The following is a 23,027-nucleotide window of genomic DNA, read 5'->3' as shown; positions in this document are numbered from 1 at the left end:
AGCAGTTTACTTGAATAAATAGACTTATCTAAGTAGAATTGTCACTTTTATTATATTAGTTCAAACTACTCATGAGAAATTGATATTTATCTAATTGTTTATATCTGACTTAATTTGTGTAACAATGCTTTGTATTTGTATTCATGTGTTATTTTGCTTCATCTTGGTAGATAGACTCAGATATTTTATATTGTCTACACTTATTTTATGTTTTTATTTGTTTTTATTTATTTATTCTTTTGCAGAGGCAACTGGAGTTAAGTGACTTGCCCAGGGTCACACAGCTAGGAAGTGTTAAGTGTCTGAGGCCAGATTTGAACTCAGGTCCACCTGACTTCGGGGCTGGTGCTCTGTCCACTGTGCCACCTAGCTGCCTCTGTTTACAATTATTTTAAATGAGATTTCTCTTTTTGTTTCTTGTTGCTGGACTTTATTTGGTATCATATAGAAATGCCAATGATTTATGTGGGTTTATTTTATATTCTGCTAGTTATTAATTTTTTCAAGTAGTTTTTTTAGTTGGTTCTCTATAATTCTCTAACTATATTATCATATCATCCCAAAGAGTGATAGTTTTATTTACTCATTGTTTAATCTAATTTCTTACATTTCTTTTTCTTTTCTTATTAAAGCAAATATTTCTAGTATAATGTTGAATAATAATGGTGATAATGACCATTATTGTTTTACCCCTTATCTTATTGAAAATGCATTTAGCTTCTCCCCATTACATATAAAGATTATTGATAATTTTAGATAGATGCTGCTTAGCATTTTAAGGAAAGTTCCATTTACTGCTATATTTTCTAAAGTTCTTAACAAAAATGGATGCTGTATTTTGTCAAAAGATTTTTCTTTGTATTGAGATAATCCCATGATTTCTATAAGATTTTTTATTGATCTCCAATAGATTGCCCAATATTGAACCGATCTTTCATCTCGGTATGAATCCCATTTCATCATAGTATATTATCCTATTGATAAGTTATTGTGGTCTTTTTGTTAATATACCATATGCCATATTTATGGCAGATAGATCAATACATGTTAAATATGTTAAATTATATGTTAAATACTATATATATGTGTGTGTGTGCGTGCGTGTGTGTGTGTGTAACCAAATAGCTATTTTGCTGCACAAGAAAAGTCAGACTTAGAAATAAGGTAAAAATAACCTCAGAAGGAAATAAAAATTCCCACATCCCCTCCAACATTCAGCATTATCTTTTCCTGTCATCCTAGTCAATCTGAGAGGTGTGTAGTGGTATATCAAAGTTATCTTAATTTGCATTTCTGATTAATGATGATTTGAAGCATCCTTTCATATGGCTAGAAATAGTTTCCATTTTTTCATCTGAAAATTGTCTGTTCATATATTTTGACCATATATCAATTGCAGAATGGCTTGATTTCTTATAAATTAGAGTCATTTATCTCTATATTTTGGAAATGAGGCCTTTATCAGAAAGCTTGACTATAAAAATGTATTTCCAGTTTATTGCTTCCCTTCTAATCATGTCTGCATTAGTTTGATTTGTACAAAAATTCTTAAATTTGATATGATCAAAATTTTATATTTTGTGATCAATAATGATCTCTTGTTCTTCTTTGGTCACAAATCCCTTCCTCCTCCACAGGTCTGAGAGGTAAACTATCCTATGTTCTTTTAAGTTATTTATAATCTCATTCTTTATTCCTAGATCATAAACCCATTTTGACCTTATTTTGGAGTATGGTGTTAAGTGTGTGTCAATGCCTAGTTTCTGCCATACTAATTTCTAATTTTTCCAGCAGTTATTGTCAAACAGTGAGTTTTTATCCCAAAAGCTGGGATCTTTGGGTTTGTCAAACACAAGAATATTATAATTATTGAATATTTTGTCATGGGAACCTAACCTATTCCACTGTTCAACTAGTCTATTTCTTAGCCAATAACAAATGATTTTGGTGTCCACTGCTTTATAATATAGTTTTAGAAAAGGAAAGAGGAAAATCAAAATATTATTTGTAAAAATGAAAATGGAGAACTTTCCACCAATGAAGAGGAAATTAGAGAAATAATAAGGAGCTACTTTGCCCAACTTTATACCAATAAGTTTGATAATCTAAGTGAAATGGATGACTACGCCCAAAAATATAGGCTTCTCAGATTAACAGATGAGTAAGTAAATTGTTTAAATAGTCCCATTTCAGAAAAAGAAATAGAACAAGTTATTAATCTACTACCTAAGAAAAAATCCTAAAAACCAGGTGGATTTACATGTGCATTCTACCAAACATTTAAAGAACAATTAGCCCCAATGCTATATAAACTATTTGAAAAAACAAGGAATGAATGCATCCTACCAAATTCCTTTTATGACACAGACATGGTACTGATCCTTAAACCAGGTCAGTTGAAAACCAAGAAATAAAATTATACACCAATCTCCCCAATGAATATTGATGCTAAAATCTTAAATAAGATATTAGCAAAAAGACTACAGAAAATGATCCCCAGGATAATATGCCATGATCAAGTAGGATTTATACCAGGAATGCAGGGGTGGTTCAATATTTGGAAAACTATTAGTATAATTGACCATATGAATAACTAAATTAAAAAAAAAAAACATATGATCATATCAATAGATGCAGAAAAAGCATTTGATAAAATCCAATATCCATTCCTATTGAAAACACTTGAGAATATAGGAATAAATGGACTTTTCCTTAAAATAATCAGTAGTATTTATTTAAAACCATCAGTAAGCATCATAAGTAATGGGGATAAACTGTACCCATTCCCAATAAGATCAGGAGTGAAACAAGGTTGAGCAATATCACCATTACTATTCAATATTGCATTAGAAATGCTAGCTTCAGCAATAAGAGTTGAGAAAGATATTAAAGTATTTAGAGTATGCAATGAGGAAACCAAATTATCATTTTTTGCTGATGATATGATGGTATGCTTAGAGAACCTCAGAGATTCTACTAAAAAGCTATTAGAAATAATCCACACCTTTAGCAAATCTGCAGGATACAAAATAAACCCACGTAAGTCATCAGAATTCTTATATATCACTAACAAAATCCAATAGAGTTACAAAGAGAAGTTGCATTTAAAGTAACTAGTGATAGTATAAAATATTTAGGAATCTATCTGCCAAGGGAAAATCAGAAACTATATGAGCAAAACTACAAAATTCCACACAAATTAAGTCTGATCTAACCAATTGGAAAAATATTAAATGCTCTCAGATAGGGAGAGCAAATATAATAAAGATGACAATACTACCTAAACTAATCTATTTATTTAGTGCTATACCAATCAGACTCCCAAAAACTATTTTAATGACCTAAAAAAAATAACAACAAAGTTCATATGGAAAAACAAAAGGTCAAGAATTTCAAGGGAATTAATGAACAAAAGATCAAATGAAGATGGCCTAGCTGTACCAGATCTAAATCACATTATAAAACAGCAGTTACCAAAACCATTTGGTATTGGCTAAGAAATACACTAGTTGATCAGTGGAATAGGTTAGGTTATAAGGACAAAATAGTCAGTAAATTTAATAATTTGGTATTTGACAAACTGAAAGACCCCAGATTTTGTGATAAGAACTCACTGTTTGACAAAAATTGCGGGATAATTGGAAATTAGTATGGCAGAAACTAGGCATTGACCCACACTTAACACCGTACACCAAGATAAGCTCAAAATGGGTTCATGACCTAGGCGTAAAAAATGAGATTGTAAATAAAATAGAGAAACATAGGATAATTTACCCCTCAGACCTGTGGAAGAGGAAGGAATTTATGACCAAAGAAGATCCAGAGATCATTATTGATCACAAAATAGAAAATTTTGATTATATCAAATTCAAAAGTTTTTATACAAACAAAACTAATGCAGACAAAATTAGAAGGGAAGCAATAAATTGGGAAAACATGTTTTTTTTTACAGCCAATGGTTCTGATAAAGGCCTCATTTCCAAAACCTACAGAGAATTGGCTCTAATTTATAAGAAATCAAGCCATTCTCCAATTGATAAATGATCAAAGGATATGAACCGACAATTTTCAGATGAAGAAATTGAAACTGTTTCTAGCCATATGAAAAGATGCTCCAAGTAATTATTAATCAGAGAAGTGCAAATTAAGACAACTCTGAGATACCACTACACACCTGTCAGATTTGCTGGAATGACAGAGAAAGATAATGTGCAATGTTGCAGGGGATGTGGGAAAACAGAGATGCTGATACATTGTTGGTGGAATTGTGAATACATCCAGCCATTCTGGAGAGCAATTTGGAACTATGCTGAAAAAGTTATCAAACTGTGCATATCCTTTGATCCAGCAGTGTTTCTATTGGGCTTATATCCCAAAGAGATTTTAAAGAAGGGAAAGAGATCTCTATGTACATGAATGTTTGTGGCAGCCCTCTTTGTAGTGGCCGGAAATTGGAAACTAAGTGCATGCTCTTCAATTGGGAAATGGCTGCATAAATTGTGATATATGAATATTATGGGATATTATTGCTCTGTAAGAAATGGCCAGCAGGATGATTTCAGAAAGATCTGGAGAGACTCACATGAACTTGCTGCTGAATGAAATGACCAGGACCAGGAAATCATTACATACTTCAACAATAACACTATATGATCATCAATTCTGATCGATGTGGCCATCTTCAACAATGAGATGAACTAAATCAGTTCCAATAGAGCAGCAATAAATTGAACCAGCTACAGCCAGCAAAAGGACTCTGGGAGATGACTATGAACCACCACATAGGATTCTCAATCCCTCTATTTTTGTCTGCCTACATTTTTTATTTCTTTCATAGGCTAATTATACATTATTTCAAAGTCCAATTCCTTTCCTACAGCAAAAATAACTGTTTGGGCATGTATGCATATATTATATTTAATTTATACTTTAACATATTTAACATGTATTAGTCAACCTGCCATCTGGGGGAGAGGGTGGAGGGAAAGAGGGGAAAAGTTGGAACAAAAGGTTTTGCAATTTTCAATGTTGACAATTTACCCATGCATATATCTTGTAAATAAAAAGCTATAATAATAATAATAATATAGTTTCAGATCTGGTACAGCTAGGTCACTTTCATTTGTTTTTGTTTTTTTGTTTTTTTTCATTCGTTCCCTTGAGAAACTTGACCATTTGTCCTTCCAGATAAATTTTGTTGTTATTTTTTCTAGGTCATTAAAATAGTTTGGGGAGAGTCTGATTAATATAGCACTAAATAAATATACTAGTTTAGGTATTATAGTCTTTATTATATTTGCTCGACCTATCCAAGAGCACTTAACATTTTTTTCCTATTGGTTAGATTTGACTTTATTTGTGTGGAAATGTTTTGTACTTTTGCTCATATTGTTCCTGACTTTTATTTGGCAGATATATTCCCAAATAATTTATACTATCTGTAGTTAGTTTAAATGGAATTTCTTTTTATATCTCTTGCTCTTGGATTTTGTTGGTGATATGTAAAAGATGTTCAGGATTTATGTGGATTTATTTTGTATCCTGTAACTTTGCTAAAGTTGTAGATTATTTCTAATAGCTGTTTAGTAGAATCTCTGGGGTTCTCTAAGTATACTATCATATCATCAGCAAAGAGTGATAATTTGGTTTCCTCATTAGCTACTCTAATTCCTTTAATCTCTTTCTCAACTCTTATTGCTGCAGCTAGCATTTCTAATACAATATTGAATAGCAATGGTAATAGTGGGCAACTTTGTTTCATTCCTGATCTTATTGAGAATGGTTGCAGTTCATTCCCATTACATATGATGTTTACTGATGGTTTTAAATAGATGTTGCTTATTATTTTAAGGAAAACTCCATTTATTCCTATACCATCATATCATTCTGCAAAGAGTGATAATTTGGTTTCCTCCTTACCTCCTCTAATTCCATTAATCTTTTACTCAACTCATTACCAAAGCTAGCATTTCTAAAACAATATTGAATAGTAACAGTGAGAGTGGGCAACACTTGTTTCAAAATTCCTTACTCATATAATAATGTACCTAGGGAAATAGTTTTTTAGTAAATGGGTACTGAATGAAAACTTTTTCCAAGCAAAATATTTTCCCTGTTGTGTATATCAATAAATTATCATTTCCTTTTGTTTTATTCTCTTTATGTTCATCTTTGTCACTGACACAAAAATATAGTTGTGGAGCCATTGAAGAACACTTGGAAAGTGAGTGGGAAACATTTTTCTTTCCTAGATGGAATGAATAACTTTTGATCCTGGGTCTTCTGAAACATTTGCCTTGTGGGACCAAAAATGATTGTGGGTACTAAAACTGTTACCTAGGATTTCGTGTAGAGATTGTCTTCTTAGCTCTTCTTTTTCTTTATTGGAGAGGATGATTCAGGCAGCTAGATGTTCACAGAAAATAGAGCACTAGGCTTGTAATCAGGAAGATTCAGCATTAAGATTTCAATTCTAGACTCAAATACTTATTAGCTGTTTACCTCTGGGCAAGTCACTTAAGCCTGTTTGCTTCATTTACTTCAATTGTAACATCAATGGGAGAAGGAAATGGCAAAGCCTTCCAATATCTTTACCAAAGAAACCAGAAATAGGGTCACAAAGAATTAGACTTGACTAAAATGAGTATAGAACAACAAAAAATGTATGGGTGGTCCAAAGAATAATGACTAAGCTTTATATCCATGATTAAATATGGATAGATTACATCAGCACACCTTTGCTTCCATTTTTTCCCTGCCTTGTGAAGATGAAACCCAAATTTAAATGTTTTCATAAATGTAAGAATTTAATTTGTTTCCTTTTTAAAGTTGGGTCTACTTTTAAAAATATAATATAGCCTATAGATATCTTCAACTCAATATGAAACGCAGGATACCTATCACCAATTAAACACTTCTTTATGCACACTTGATGTTTCTTTTTATCACATTCTGACTCCTCCCTGCAAAACAACCAATTGGAAAGGCTTGTTCATTCTTTTTCCACATTTCTGGGATTTGACCCCTTCTCTAAATTCACATAAACTTTATCCTAATTCAAGTCATCACAATTCATCTTCAGTGGTTCTCAAACTTTTGTTTTCAGTATCTTTATTCTATTAAAATTATTGAGGATTGTGGTGATTTTCTTCTTTTAAAATAATAATGGTTCTCTCTGGGAGCAAGTTTCTCAAAAAGGTTTTCTGGAGGCAGCCTTAGTTGCAGTTAAAAGTAAATAATCACCCAAATGCAACCAAGTGCTAAAAGTTCTGATCTTTTATTGTCTCCAATATAGCCCAGTTAGTTTTTCTTAGTGGCCTATCTCTCTGCTTGGTTCTAACTGCTCTTGCAGCTTGTCCTTTACCTCTGCTTTCTTCTGCCTCCAGCCAGCACAAAAATGGAATAATGGATCTCGACTCATTCACTTGGGGCGTGGCTAGCTTTCTGGAGAGCCTTTCAGACCAGCTTGGTTTCAGTGGGGGAAGTATAGGAGCCCAGCCACCACAGTGGTGTGAGATGAAGATGAATCTAGTTGCGCCTCCGAGAGAGTGCTTCTCCTCAACTGAACTGATGCTCCCTTCTCAATCTTCAGCTGAACTCTCTTGACTGGCTCACTGAAGCTGTATTTATGCTCCTTCTCCGAGAGAGGGATTATGGAATTTCTCCCAATGTACTCTCTGGCCTTAAGAGCTTCAAGGGAAGTGTGAATTTGGATATCTCATACTAAACCTTGAAATCTCCCAAATGTGTAAACTCCAATGAATACTTAAATACTTCTTGCTTATATGAGCTCTCTAAAGGTGTGAACACAAGCATTCTATCTCAGTTCCATTTAGTACCTTGTTTCTTCTGGCCCATAACATCTCCTTGTAGGATTAGATCAATCATGCTGAACCATGCTAAATTAGATAATTATTGTCTCTATCAATTCTAATGACTTAACAGTTTGTAAAGATTCCAAAAGAGGATCTCCAAAGTGTTTTTGTTTATCTGGGTTATATTTATAGACATTTACCATATTGGAAATAAAGGGTATTTTTGAATGTTTGATGTTTCTTTTTATCACATTCTGACTCCTCCCTGCAAAACCTCTAAAAGGTTTTCAGAGATCCCCAGGATTCTCTAGACCATACTTTGAGAACCACTGAAGATGATTACATTGAGCATCTAATATATACCATGGTTTTTAGTCTGTCTATACCCTTGAACAATATTTCCAGGAGATACCAAAATGATATTCTTGAAGCAGATATTTGACTAGATCTCACATACCTCAGCCCTAAACTTTCCTGACTCCTTATTTTATCCTTGTTAGGATAAAATAATAAGAAAAAAAATGTCTCTGCCTGGCACTTGAAAGCCTTCATCATCTAGCTTCCATTTAATGCTTCAGGTTTGTTTTTGAAGAGTTTGGGGAAGCATGTTTTTCTTATTCCAATCAAATAGGTCTTTTAACTATTTTCTGTTAATAGAATTCCATACCTATCCTCACAAGAGTTTCTCCACTTCTGTCATATTCTTCTGACTTATCTCCAAATTCTCTCTCTTTAAAATGTAGTTCAGGCATAACTTATTATATAATTTTTTTTTACATTGCTTCAAAGTATTGATGTCCAATGAGATTATTAGTTAAATCCTCACTTGGAGATAAAGAGTCTCTACCATTTGTTTGTGGCCCTTGTGTCACTGAATAACAGGGCCTCAGGGACAGAATAAATAATCCTTCATAATTTGCTTGAGTATATAATCCAGACAGTAATTATTACTTACATGACATTGCTTGGAAATGTTTACATATGTCATTAATTGACTACATAAATATAAATATTGATTTTCACTATGAGTTGACCACATTAAGCATATGATAATCAATTTTCAAAAGACCATTTAAAAATCCATTACTCCTATAAAGATGTTGATATACAATGGTGAAAGTTAATCTATGGGCAAGTAACTGTAGACTTTAAAAATCTATATGGTACTATAACATAAAACATTTTATTATAATTTCTAAGTTGGCCATTAGATTTTTTCTGTCCAAAGATCAAAAGATTTGTATTTGAAAGGAATCTTAGAGAACATTTACTTCAAGTGTCATCATGTTACATATGAGCAAATTTACATTAAAAAATTTAAATGGTTTGCCCAAGGTTACAGGGCTGGTATTAAAACTGTGGTACATTGACTACAATCCATCTCTGTACTCCAGTTGCTAGATAGCTACTCTTTCAAAAAAGTTCATGTCTTGAGAGAGAGAAAATAGATAGAGAGCCCATAACACAGTCATGACAAGTTTTATTTATGTCTCTGTTCTATATTGGCTGTGTGACCTTAGATTCAAACTCTGGATGTGTGCAAACAATTTTCTAAGACCATAAATTTCAAAACAATGACTGATATGCTTTGTCAGAAGGAGTTTCCTCAATAGGGGATTCCTTATACCAGTGCAATTACCATTATAGATAAATTATGTAACTATATATGCATGCATGTATATATATAATATGTATGTAGACATATGTGTGGACACATATAAGTATGCATGCACCTATCTATCTATCTATATAATGTGTATATGTAAGTATTGTGTGTGTATATATATATATACATAAAATATTTATACATACAATACTTACATATACACATTATAATAAAACAGTATAATTATATAAGAATATAGGATTGTGATTTTATTATGATGTCATTATATGAACTATGTAATGTATGTAATATATTACTGTCTTTATCGGTATATATGTGTGTACATTCATGCACAGGTTCTGACAAATATGTATTTAAACATATTTATATACATAAATATATATATGCATATATATAATCACATATATACCCTTTTATTCTATAGTTGGTTTATTATAGTATTCAATGAATTTATCATTTCATTCTTGTATTTCCTCTGTGTATACATAAATTGATCTCTTTATGACTTAGTTATTGATCTTCAACAGTTACTTCTACCATCAACTCCTCCCAACCTAGAAATAAATCACTCTCTTTCAGCCAATCTGTACCTGAACCACTTTAAATTTAGGATAATTGGATTGCAAAAAAATTGTTGTGGGGCCTACAGTGATTAAATAGTTTATTCAGTGTTTTAATTGTATATTTTAAGTTTAAACACTTTTCTGACAAATTGAATTCTACCTTATAAATTCTATGGACTAGTATAGCCTGGTGCTGGTGAAGTTTGTTCAAAAAGTAATAAAAATTCACTTATTGGTCTTTTATTCACAGGAGGGAAAATAATCTTGTTCTCTTCCTTTAGTCCTGGCTACTAAAATTAGTCTTCAAGTATCCTGTCATTCTGGCATTGGAGTCTTCTACTACTTATTACTAAGAAGCAGAAAGATCCTTTCTATACTATTCTTGCCCAAGGCAAAACCCTAAAATGACACAATCTATTGGTACTTGTCTATTAACACCTTCTGAGGTAGCAGGGGAGATGCTAAAAATATAGATTGACTAATCTTTTAATACTCTGACATTCAGTTTGATCTATTTGCCAGATTAATTTATACCCTATAAAATATGATAGCATGGCCCCTTCCATTTCATAGATATTTTGGGCCAATATTTCCATTTTACAGATGAGGAAACAATGACCCAGGAATTATTGTTGTCAAGCTAACACAATATGTCTGTCATTTAAAATTTTTTTTTCATACTATGAAGGTACTACATAAATGTGAATTATTGTTATAATAAAGTAAAAATATAGCACACATCCTTTTTTTCTTCACATTGTTTTTCCCGCCTCTGTCTTAATTCTTTTGTGTCATGCTTAGCCTGTAATAATAATAATAATAATAATAATAATAATGGTAACAACAAGAACATAAAAGGGGTATTTTTAAAACTCCTAAGGCTACCTGAAATGTTTTTTTTAAAGCTACTCATTTAATTACTCAGAATAAGAAAATGAAAGAATTTTCTAACACTAATCATGAACTATAGAGAACATTTTCAGAAGCATAAATGAGTACCATTTGCCATTTTAGTATAATAATCTAAATGCTTCAGGTGTATCAAATAATTAAACTCATTTGGATTCACTTTTTCAATTCTATATTATATTGACTAATACTTTCCAGAAAAGTATTTTATTTTCTCTCTTTTTTTTTAATCATGCCAGAGCCGAGTCAAGCTTCTTTTATTGATAGTGTATTGTTTATCCACATTTTTGTTTTATGCCCATCTATATATGTATGTAAGGGGTAGTTAGGTGACTTAGAGCACTAGACCTAGACTTAGAAAGAAGAGAATTCAAATTCAACCTCAGATATGTAGTAGCTATGTGACTCTGGTTAAGTTATTTAACACTGTTTGCTTAAGTTTTCTCATCTATAAAATGACCTGAAAAATGAAATGACAAAATACTCCAATATCTTTGTTGAGAAAACACCCAAAGAGGCCATGTAGAATTAGACATGATTGTACAACAACTAGAACATATATATGTAAAGCAGTGTGACATAGAAGATAGAGGGGTTGACCAAGAGGTCAGGAAAATCTAATCTTAAATTTGGCCTCCATCATCGATTTGTCTGAATCTGGGCACACTGATAAAGTGCTCAGTATCCAAATCAACTCTTAAAAACTAGGTTACAGAAGAGTTAGTGGAAGGAATTTCCACAATAAGATCCAGGTAAATATGCCAACACATGCGCACACACACACACACACACACACACATACACACACACACACACACACACACACACATCACCACCACCACCACCAGTACCATACCACAACATACCACATAGCACACCATATATCATAATATAGAGGTAGCACACTTCTTAGTCAGCAAGATCTAGTTCCAATAGATTCTCTTTAACTGATAATAGCTGTAAAAGTTAAACAACTTGATAAGATATTTCTGGTTTTTCTCTAATAATATGAGATTCTAGAATAGACCTTTAACTGATAGAAGAACAGATTGCTTTCTCACTAGGAGTTTCTTACCATGATCAAATGAGAGATTTAGATCAAATAATGAGAGACAGACAGACAGAAGGATAGACAGACAGAGTATTTGAATTTGTGATGATCATCTCTCAGGTAATGAAATTTTGTCAATACACATTCTACTTTTTCTTCCACTTAGAGAATTAGAAAGTTGCTTCTGTGCATATGTTATTGCTGTGTTTTTATAAATTTACACAAATTATTGAGTCTTTGTGGCCAAAAATTTTCATCAGCCAATGGCAAATATTCTAATCGTGGGCCTTCCTTAATGGAAGATGCAGAGAGTCTATGTTTCTGGACCCTTTCCATGTCTCTTCCCACTGTATTCAATTTTCCAATCAATTGCCAAAGTAGTTTTTTTAATTAAATGAATCACCATATAATAAAATTCTAGTGCCCCCACCCTGCCCTCCTTACTCAATAAAATACAAGGGTCTGTATTAATAGCCTCTTGAATCATATAGGAAATCATTTGTCATTTGAAGTTCTTTACAACCTGGATGATTCCATGATTTGTTTTTGTTTGTTTGTTTGTTTGTTTGTTTGTTTTTTTATGTTTTAATACCAACCATGAATTCTGTTGTCCAATCCTACTAAACTATTGGCTGTTTCTACCATATGCAAAAATGTCTTTAATTTTCATGTTTTTCTACTGGCTTTTTCTTCCCTGAAGAGATGGCTGAGAAGGTGATGCATAACTTTGCCTCATGTATTCCTTTATTCCTTCAAGATTAAATTACTTGATCCTCTGGTTTTACTATATATATATATATTTGCATGTCACCTACCTTATTAGAATGTGGGCTTCAAGCAAGTATTGACTTATTTTTTTTATTAAAATTTTTATTTAGAAGTTATATGCATGGGTAATTTTATAACATTGACAATTGCCAAACCTTTGTCCCAATTTTTTTCCTCCTTTCTGCCACCCCCTCTCCCAGATGGAAGGTTGACCAATACATGTTAAATATGTTAAAATATAAATTAAATACAAAATAAGTATACATGTCCAGTTATTTTCCTGTATCAAAAAAAAAAAAAAAAAAGAAAAGAATCGGACTTGGAAATAGTGCACTATTAGCCCGTGAAGGAAATCAAAAATGCAGCCAGATAAAAATATAGGGATTGGGAATTCTATGTAATTGTTCTTAGTCACCTCCAAGAGTTATTTCACTGGGTATAGCTGGTTCAATTCATTCCTGCTCCATTGGAACTGATTTAATTCATCTCATTGCTGAAGATGGCCAGGTCCATCAGAATTGATCATCAAGTAGTATTGTTGTTGCAGTATATAATGATATGCTGGTCCTGCTCATTTCACTCAGTGTCAGTTCATGTAAGTCTCTCCAGGCCTTTCTGAAATCATCCTGTTGGTCATTTCTTACCAAACAATAACATTCAATAATATTCATATACCACAATTTATTCAGCCATTTCCCACCTGATGAGCATCCACTTAGTTTCCAGTTTCTGGCCACTACAAAGAGGGATGCCACAAACATTCTTGCACATACAGGTCCCTTTCCCTTTGTTAAAATATCTTTGGGATATAAGCCCAGTAGTAACATTGCTGGATGAAAGGGTATGCATAGTTTGATAACTTTTTGAGCATAATTCCAAACTGTTCTCCAGAATGGCTGGATGTATTCATAATTCCACTAACAATGTATCAGTGTCCCTGTTTTCCCACATGCCCTCCAACATTCCACATTATCTTTCCCTGTCATTCTAGCCAATCTGACAGGTGTGCAGTGGTATCTCAGAGTTGCCTTAATCTGCATTTCTCTGATTAATAATGACTTGGACATCATATGCAATGGGGAAAAACTGGCACCTTTCCCAGTAAGATCTGAAGTGAAGCAAGGTTGCCCACTATCACCATTATTATTCAATATTGTATTAGAAACACTAGCCTCTGCAATAAGAGTCGAGAAAGAGATTAAAGGAATTAGAGTAGGTAATGAGGAAACCAAATTATCACTCTTTGCATATGATATGATGGTATACCTAGAGAACCCCAGAGATTCTACTAAAAAGCTATTAGAAATAATTCATAACTTTAGCAAAGTAGCAGGATACAAAATAAATCCCCATAAATCCTCAGCATTTTTATACATCACCAACAAAATCCAACAGCAAGAGATACAAAAAAAATTCCATTCAAAATAACTGATGACAGCATAAAATATTTGGGAATCTATTTACCAAAGGAAAGTCAGGAATTATATAAGCAAAATTACAAAAAAAAAACATTCCACACAAACTAAGTCAGTCTTAAATAATTGGAAAAATATTAAGTGCTCTTGGATAGGCCAAGTGAATACAATAAAGATGGCAATACTCCCTAAACTTATCTATTTATTTAGTGCTATACCAATCAGACTTCCAAGAAAATATTTTAATGATCTAGAAAAAATAACAACAAAATTCATATGGAACAATAAAAAGTCGAGAATCTCAAGGAAATTAATGAAAAAAAAAAAACAAATGAAGGTGGCTTATATGTATCTGATCTAAAATTATATTATAAAGCAGCAGTCACCAAAACCATTTGGTATTGGCTAAGAAATAGATTAGTTGATCAGTGGAATAGGTTAGGTTCACAAGACAGAATTTTCAACTATAGCAATCTAGGGTTTGACAAACCCAAAGATCCTAACTTTGGGGATAAAAATTCATTATTTGATAAAAATTGCTGGGATAACTGGAAATTGGTATGGCAGAAATTAGGCATGGACCCACACTTAACACCATATACCAAGATAAGATCAAAATAGGTCCATGATCTAGGCATAAAGAATGAGATTATAAATAAATTAGAGGAACATAGGATAGTTTATCTCTCAGACTTGTGGAGGAGAAAGAAATTTGTGATCAAAGATGAACTAGAGACCATTACTGATCACAAAATAGAAAATTTTGATTACATCAAATTAAAAAGCCTTTGTACAAACAAAACTAATGCAAACAAGATTAGAAGGGAAGCAACAAACTGGGAAAACATCTTCACAGTTAAAGGTTCTGATAAAGGCCTCATTTCCAAAATATATAGAGAACTGACTCAAATTTATAAGAAATCGAGCCATTCTCCAATTAATAAATGGTCAAAGGATATGAACAGACAATTTTCAGAGGATGAAATTGAAACTATTACCACTCATATGAAAGAGCGTTCCAAATCACTATTGATCAGAGAAATGCAAATTAAGACAACTCTGAGATACCACTACACACCTATCAGATTGGCTAAGCTGACAGGAAAAAATAATAATGAATGTTGGAGGGGATGCCGGAAAATTGGGACACTGATGCATTATTGGTGAAGTTGTGAGCTAATCCAACCATTCTTGAGTGCAATCTGGAATTATGTCTAAAAAGTTATCAAACTGTGCATACCTGTTGATCCAGCAGTGTTACTTCTGGGCTTATATCCCAAAGATATTTTAAAAAAGGGAAAGGGACCTGTATGTGCAAGAATGTTTGTGGCATCCCTCTTTGTAGTGGCTAGAAACTGGAAGTTGAATGGATGCCCATCAATTGGAGAATGGCTGAGTAAATTGTGGTATATGAATGTTATGGAAAATTATAATTGTGTAAGAAATGACCAGCAGGATGAATACAGAGAGGCTTGGAGAGACTTACATGAACTGATGCTAAGTGAAATGAGCAGAACCAGGATATCATTATACACTTTGACAACAATATTGTATGAGGATGTATTCTGATGGAAGTGGATTTCTGTGACAAAGAGACCTAACTCAGTTTCAATTGATAAATTATGGACAGAAGCAGCTACATCCAAAGAAAGAACACTGGGAAATGAATGTGAAATATTTGCATTTTTGTTTTTCTTCCTGGGTTATTTTTATCTTCTGAATACAATTCTCCCTGTGCAGCAAGAGAACTGTTCGGTCCTACAAATATATATTGTATTTAGGATATACTGCAACATAGCTAACATATATAGGACTGCTTGTCATCTAGGGGAGGGGGGGGGGGGAAGGAGGGGAAAAATCGGAACAGAAACGAATCCAAGGGATAATGTTGTAAAAAAAAAAAAAAATTACCCTGGCATGAATTCTGTCAATATAAAGTTATTATAAAATAAAATAAAATAAAAAAATTTAAAAATGTTTATACATTCTCTTAATCTAAACCCATTTTTATTAAATCAATATAAAGGAAAACAAAGTTTATTGACCTATGAAGTTTTAATGCTTTCTATTGTTTAAAAAAACATAAAATCAACTCTGTTGTCAATGCATTCAAATAAATTGGGGGGGATTTCAATCTTGAAAGTTGACTGTTTTAATAGCTATGACTTCAAGTCCCTTTTTGAAATTACAATATCGTCTTTATACATATATTTGCCTATTTTATCCCTCCTACAGGAATGCAACCACCTTGAAGCAAAGGGCTATGCTTTTGTTTTTGTTTTTCTCTTTATATTACTATCACCCATAGAGGACTTTGAACATAGGAGATAATTATTAACAACTGTTTAAATTGAAGTTTAAAAATAGTTAGGAGAATCACTGTATACATCTATGAAATACAGAAACTGAATATGAATTTTATAATGCTGAAATCCCTTTGACTCAAAAGTAAAGAATGCACATATATTTTTCCATCATTTAACTTTCCCTTTTAGTGTCAAGGTTGCCTCTATTCTCTTAATCACTTAAGTTGGCAATTTTGGTAAACTTCAAGTCTTCATTAACACATTCCCTTCCTATCTAACCACTAACCAAACTTGTTTCTATCCTCATAAGACCTCCTTAGTTCAGATCATTTCCTCTCATCTAGGCCATCATTTGTCTCTTAATTGGTCTCCTTGCCTAAAAGCTCTCACAATCTCAAATCAATTTTTCACACAACTGTCAAAGTGAATCTCCTAACACATAGGCCTGGGGTGGAGCCAATTTGGCAGAGAAGGCACACACGACTCTCTAAACTCCTCTCATTCCACTCATAACCAAATATTTAATCCAGCCTCAAAAATAGCTCTTCACTGCTTAAATTCATGAAGATTAGCAGTACTACAATTTACCAGCAGAAATCAATCTGGAAGATTTCCAGGAAAGATTTGTCCTGAGGGGCCAGGAACAGACTAGCACAGGCAGCGAGAGTCTAAAGTCCTGAGCAGACCAGGGGCAGGGGTGATCTCTGTGGCTAGAGAATTATAGAGAGGACACTACTATAGGCTAACTGCTCTGCCTTGACTGCAAAGCAATAAACTGGCAGAGACATTAAAGTCTAAAACAGAGAGTACTCTAAAAAATGCCAGAATGTAATGAGATCTGGCTGTAACTAATCAAACAGGGAAGTGACTCAGGCAGATTGTAAAGCAGCTCTATAGCCACATCCTGCAGTTTGGGGCTTTTGTGAGGGCAGTTATAAATCAGCACAGCAGTGGGGCACAGCCTGGGCAGGCTCTAATCAGCACAATGGGGGGCTCAGCCTGGGGCAATAGAACTTCCCCAGCAGACTGTGCTTCCGGGTCAGATACTTCCTGTCCCTGCAAATCCACTCACTGCTCAACTGCTAATATCCACAGCCCCAGGACAGGCTTTGGCTTGGGAAGTGAAACTCTCACTGCTCAGCATCTAGCTCTAGGGCAGTCTTATCTCACACAGCTGGGGTTCTTTGCAGGGCACTTTCCCAGCCCAGCCCTGCAGGCCTCAGTTACTCGAAGGTGGGGAACTCTTTCCCAAGAGCACTCCAGTATCTCCCTGCATTTTGTAGCTGGCTGGCAGGACAGCTACCAGTCCATACACCTTTCACTGCTCTGCAAAGGAAGCTGGTAACCTCCTGGCTCTGAAGGCAGACCTTACAGACTTTAACAAAATGAGTAAAAAAATCAAAAGAATGATTGATAGTTTCTATACAGAAAGAGAACAGCTTTTCAACCCTGAAGAGACTAATAGCAGACAGTCTCCAGACAATTGTTGGTCTCCAATACAAAAGGCTCTCTTAGAAGAGACTATTAAAAACCTTAAAAGAGAACTAGAAGAAAAATGGGGAAAGGAAAGAGAAGCTATTCAAGAGAGCAACAACTTCCTAAAATGTGAATTAGAAAAGATAAAAAACTCCCAAGAAGTACAGGGAAACAGAATTTGCGAATTGGAAAAAGAAAATAACTCACTAAAAAAAAAAAAAAAAAAAGTGAAATGGAAAAAAAAAATTCCATAGAGCAAAACAACTCAATTGGACATATACAAAAAGAAGTAAAAAAAAAATAATAATAATAATGAAGAAAATAACTCACTAAAAATCAGAACTGAACTAATAGAAGTGACTGATTCATTGAGACATCAAAAATCAGTCAAGCAAAACCAAAAAAATGAAAGATTGGGAAAAAAGTCAAATATTTACTTGGAAAAACAACAGACCTGGAAAATAGATCTATGGGGGGATAACCTGAGGATCATTGGACTACGCGAAAATTATGATGAAAAAAAGAGCCTAGATACTATTTTACAGGAAATCATCAAAGAGAACTGCCCAGAAGTAATAGAATCAGAAGGGAAAATAGGCGTTGAAAGAATTCATCGTACACCTTCTGAAAAAGACCCTAAAATAAAGATGCTAAGGAATATTGTGGCCAAACTTCAGAATTTTCAGACTAAAGAAAAAATTTTGCAAGCAGCCAGGGAAAAACAGTTCAATTACCAAGATGCTACAATAAGGGTCACGCAAGATCTGGCTGTCTCAAAATTAAAGGATAAAAGGGCCTGGAATCAGATATTCTGAAAGGCAAAAGAACTTGGAATGCAGCCAAGAATAAACTACTCAGCTAAGCTGAGTATTTTTTTTCCATGGAAGAAGATGGACATTTAATGAAATAGAGGAATTCCATTTGTTTCTAAGGAAAAAAACAGACTTAAACAAAAACAAAAAAAAAATTGATCTTCAACAACAGGACTCAAGAGAAGTAGAAAAAGGTAAAAGGAACTCTTGAGAACTGTATTTCTGTTGTGGATATACATAAAAACCATATGTATAATTTGATTTTACCGATATAACATAAAAAAAGGAAGTAGAAATGGAAAGGGGATAGTGTCAGAAAAAGGGAAAAAGGGAGATAAAAAGAGGGAAACTATATGTGACGATGAGGCAACGGAAACCTATCATATTTGAGGGAACTTAGAGAGGGGGAGGAAGATTGTTTATATCCTACTCTCATCAGAGTTGACTCAAAGAGAAAATAATTGACATATTTGTTTTACAGAGATTCTTCTCTCACTTCATTAAAAAGTGGGAGAGGAAAAGGGAGACGAAAAAAATAGTAATAAGGGAAGGGTACAAGAAAGGGGAACAGATTCAAAGGGAGGAGGGAGAAATACTAAAGAGGGAGAGCTGCATGATGTAAGTGGGAACAATAAGTTTAATACTAGGGAAGAAGGAAAGGAGGACAAGAAAAAGAAAAGTATAATCTGGGGATATTAGGATGGCAGGAAATACAGAATTAGTAATTTTAACTGTAAATGTGAATGGGATGAACTCTCCCATAAAGAGGAGGCAGATAGCAGACTGGATCAAAAGTCAGAACCCTACAATCTGTTGTTTACAAGAAAGACATTTAAAACAGGGAGATACATACAGAGTAAAGGTAAAAGGCTGGAGCAGAATCTATTATGCTTCAGATGAACTCAAAAAAGCAGGGGTAGCCATCCTTATCTCAGATCAAGCAAAATCAAAGATTGATCTAATTAAAAGAGATAAGGAAGGAAACTATATCTTGCTAAAGGGTACTATAGACAATGAAGCAATATCAATATTAAACATATATGCACCAAGTGGTATAGCATATAACTTCCTAAAGGAGAAGTTAAGAGATTTGTGAGAAGAAATAGAAAGCAAAACTATAATAGTGGGAGATCTCAATCTTGCATGCTCAGATTTAGATAAATCAAATCACAAAACAAATAAGAAAGAAATTAAAGAGATAAAAAGAATATTAGAAAAATTAAGTATGATAGATCTCTGGAGAAAACTGAATGGCGACAGAAAGGAGTATACTTTTTTCTCAGCAGTTCATGGAACCTACACAAAAATTGATCATATATTAGGAAATAAAGACCTCAAAATTAAATGCAGGAAGGCAGAAATAGTAAATGCTTTCTTTTCACATCACAATGCAATAAAAACTACATTCAACAAAAAGTTAGGTGTAAATAGACCAAAAAGTAATTGGAAACTAAATAATCTCATCTTAAAAAATGATTGGGTGAAAGCAAATTATGGAAACAATTAATAATTTCACTCAAGATAATGGCAACGGTGAGACATCATACCAAATTTATGGGATGCAGCCAAAGTGGTAATAAGGGGAAATTTTATATCCTTAGAGGATTACTTGAATAAAATCGAGAAAGAGATGATCAATGAATTGGGCCTGCAACTTAAAAAGCTAGTAAAAGACCAAATTATAAACCCCCAATCAATTACTAAACTTGAAATTCTAAAATTAAAAGAAGAAATTAATAATATAGAAAGTAAAAGAACTATTGAACTAATAAATAAAACAAAGAGCTGGTTTTATGAAAAAACCAATAAAATTGATAAAACTTTGGTAAATCTGATTAGAAAAAGGAGAGAGGGAAATCAAATGGGCAGTCTTAAAAATGAAAAGAACTTTCCACTGATGAAGAGGAAATTAAAAAAATAACAAGGGGTTACTTTGCCCAACTTTATGCCACTAAATTTGATAACCGAAGCGAAATGGCTGACTACCTCCAAAAATATAGGCTTGCCAGATTATCAGAGGAGAAAGCAAATTGCTTAAATAGTCCCATTTCAGAAAAAGAAATAGAACAAGCTATTAATCAACTCCCTAAAAAAAAATCCCCAGGACTAGATGGATTTACATGTGAATTCTACCAAACATTCAAAGAACAATTAGCCCCAATGTTTTATAAACTATTTGAAAAAATAGAGAATGAAGGAGTCCTACCAAATTCCTTTAATGACACAGACATGGTACTAATATCTAAACCAGATAGGTTGAAGACAAAGAAAGAAAATTATAGACCAAACTCCCTAATGAATATTAATGCTAAAATCTTAAATAAGATATTAGCAAAAAGACTATAGAAAATCATCCCCAGAATAATACACCATGATCAAGTAGGATTTATACCAGGATGCAGGGCTGGGACAATATTAGGAAAACTATCAGTATAATTGGCCGTATTAATAATCAGATTAACAAAAACCACATGATCATCTCAATAGAAGCAGAAAAAGCATTTGATAAAATCCAACATCCATCCCTATTAAAAACTCTTCAGAGTATAGGAATAAATGGACTTTTCCTTAAAATAATCAGTAGCATCTATTTATTTATTTATTTTTTAAATATTTTATTTTATTTTATTTAATAATAACTTTATATTGACAGAATCCATGCCATGGTAATTTATTACAATATTATCCCTTGCACTCATTTCTGTTCCGATTTTTCCCCTCCCTCCCTCCACCCCCTCCCTAGATGGCAAGCAGTCCTATATATGTTAGATATGTTACAGTATATCCTAGATACAATATATGTTTGCAGAACTGAACATTTCTGTTGTTGCACAGGAAGAATTGGATTCAGAAGGTAAAAATAACCCGGGAAGAAAAACAAAAATTCAGATAGTTCACATTCGTTTCTGAGTGTTCTTTCTTTGGGTGTAGCTGCTTCGGTCCATCATTGATCAATTGAAACTCAGTTAGGTCTCTTTGTCAAAGAAACACACTTCCATCAGAATACATCCTCATACAATATCGTTGTCAAAGTGTAAAGTGATCTCCTGGTTCTGCTCATTTCACTTAGCATCAGTTCATGTAAGCCTCGCCAGTCCTCTCTGTATTCATCCTGCTGGTCATTTCTTACACAATTATAGGACTTCCAGTTAAGATGGTGGAGAGGAGGCACACTGCTGCATAAGCTCCACGCTTTCTCTCACTATCCATTCCATTACAAGCCTCTGAATTAATGCTTCACTGAAAAAAACCCCACAAATAGTTACCAAGAGAAGCCATCCTTGAGATTCGCCAAGAAAGGTCTGTCTTTATTGGAGGGCTGGGACGGTTTTAGATCGGGCGCAGGCTGAGGGCAGCTGCAGTGAGAGCATGGGAGCAGACTGGAGAGGGGGTGGGGAGTGATCGCAGCCTTCTCTGCGGGGAAAGCTTCGCTACAGGTTTGGATACTTTGCTCCAGCAGCAAGTCAGCAGCCCAGCAGAGAAGCTAAAAACACTGGGGTTGAAGAATACAACCCCAAACAGCTAGAGTCTCTCGGGACCTGGTCGCCCCCCCTATCCCCCCCACAGTGACTCAGCACGCTCTGGGATCTCAGAGCGCAGGCGCAACACAGTCCTGCTAGTGCCTCACTGCTGCCTCCTGCAGTCTGTAGAGGAAGCTCGATAACATACCCAGCCCCTCCCCCAAAGAAAGACTCCAGTTTTTTCTGTTTTTCTTTGGTAGTTTGTCTCTGATTATTAGACAGAATGAGCAAGAAGCTGAAGAGGACTTTAACCCTTGACAGCTTCTATACAGATAGAGAGCAGACTCTAAATCCTGAGGAGACTAAAAACAGACAGTCCCCAGGTGAATCCCCAAAGGAGGAGATCATCTGTTCCTCAAAACAAATGAACCTCATAGAAGTGATTAAAAAGGCTCTCACAAGGGAGCTAGAAGAAAAATGGGGAAAGCAGAGTGAGGCTTGGGAAAAGGAGAGGGAGGCTTGGCAAAAGAGCCTGGAGAAATTTAAAGAGAGAGTGGATAAAGAAGTAAAATCCTTGAAAAATAGGATTAGTGAACTGGAAACAGAAAACAGCTCTCTAAAAAACAAAATTGGCGAAATGGAAAAAAATTCCACAGAACAAAAGACCTCAATTGGACAATTAGAAAAAGATTTTTAAAAAGTGAGTGAAGAAAATACTTCACTGAAAATCAGAATTGAACAAGTGGAATTGAATGACTCGAGGAGACAAGAAGAATCAGTCAAGCAAATCCAAAAAAATCAAACAATGGAGAAAAATGTGAAATA

This window comes from Antechinus flavipes, chromosome 2, assembly GCF_016432865.1.
Source record: "Antechinus flavipes isolate AdamAnt ecotype Samford, QLD, Australia chromosome 2, AdamAnt_v2, whole genome shotgun sequence".
Lineage (NCBI taxonomy): Eukaryota > Metazoa > Chordata > Mammalia > Dasyuromorphia > Dasyuridae > Antechinus > Antechinus flavipes.
This window is presented reverse-complemented; position numbering follows the sequence as displayed.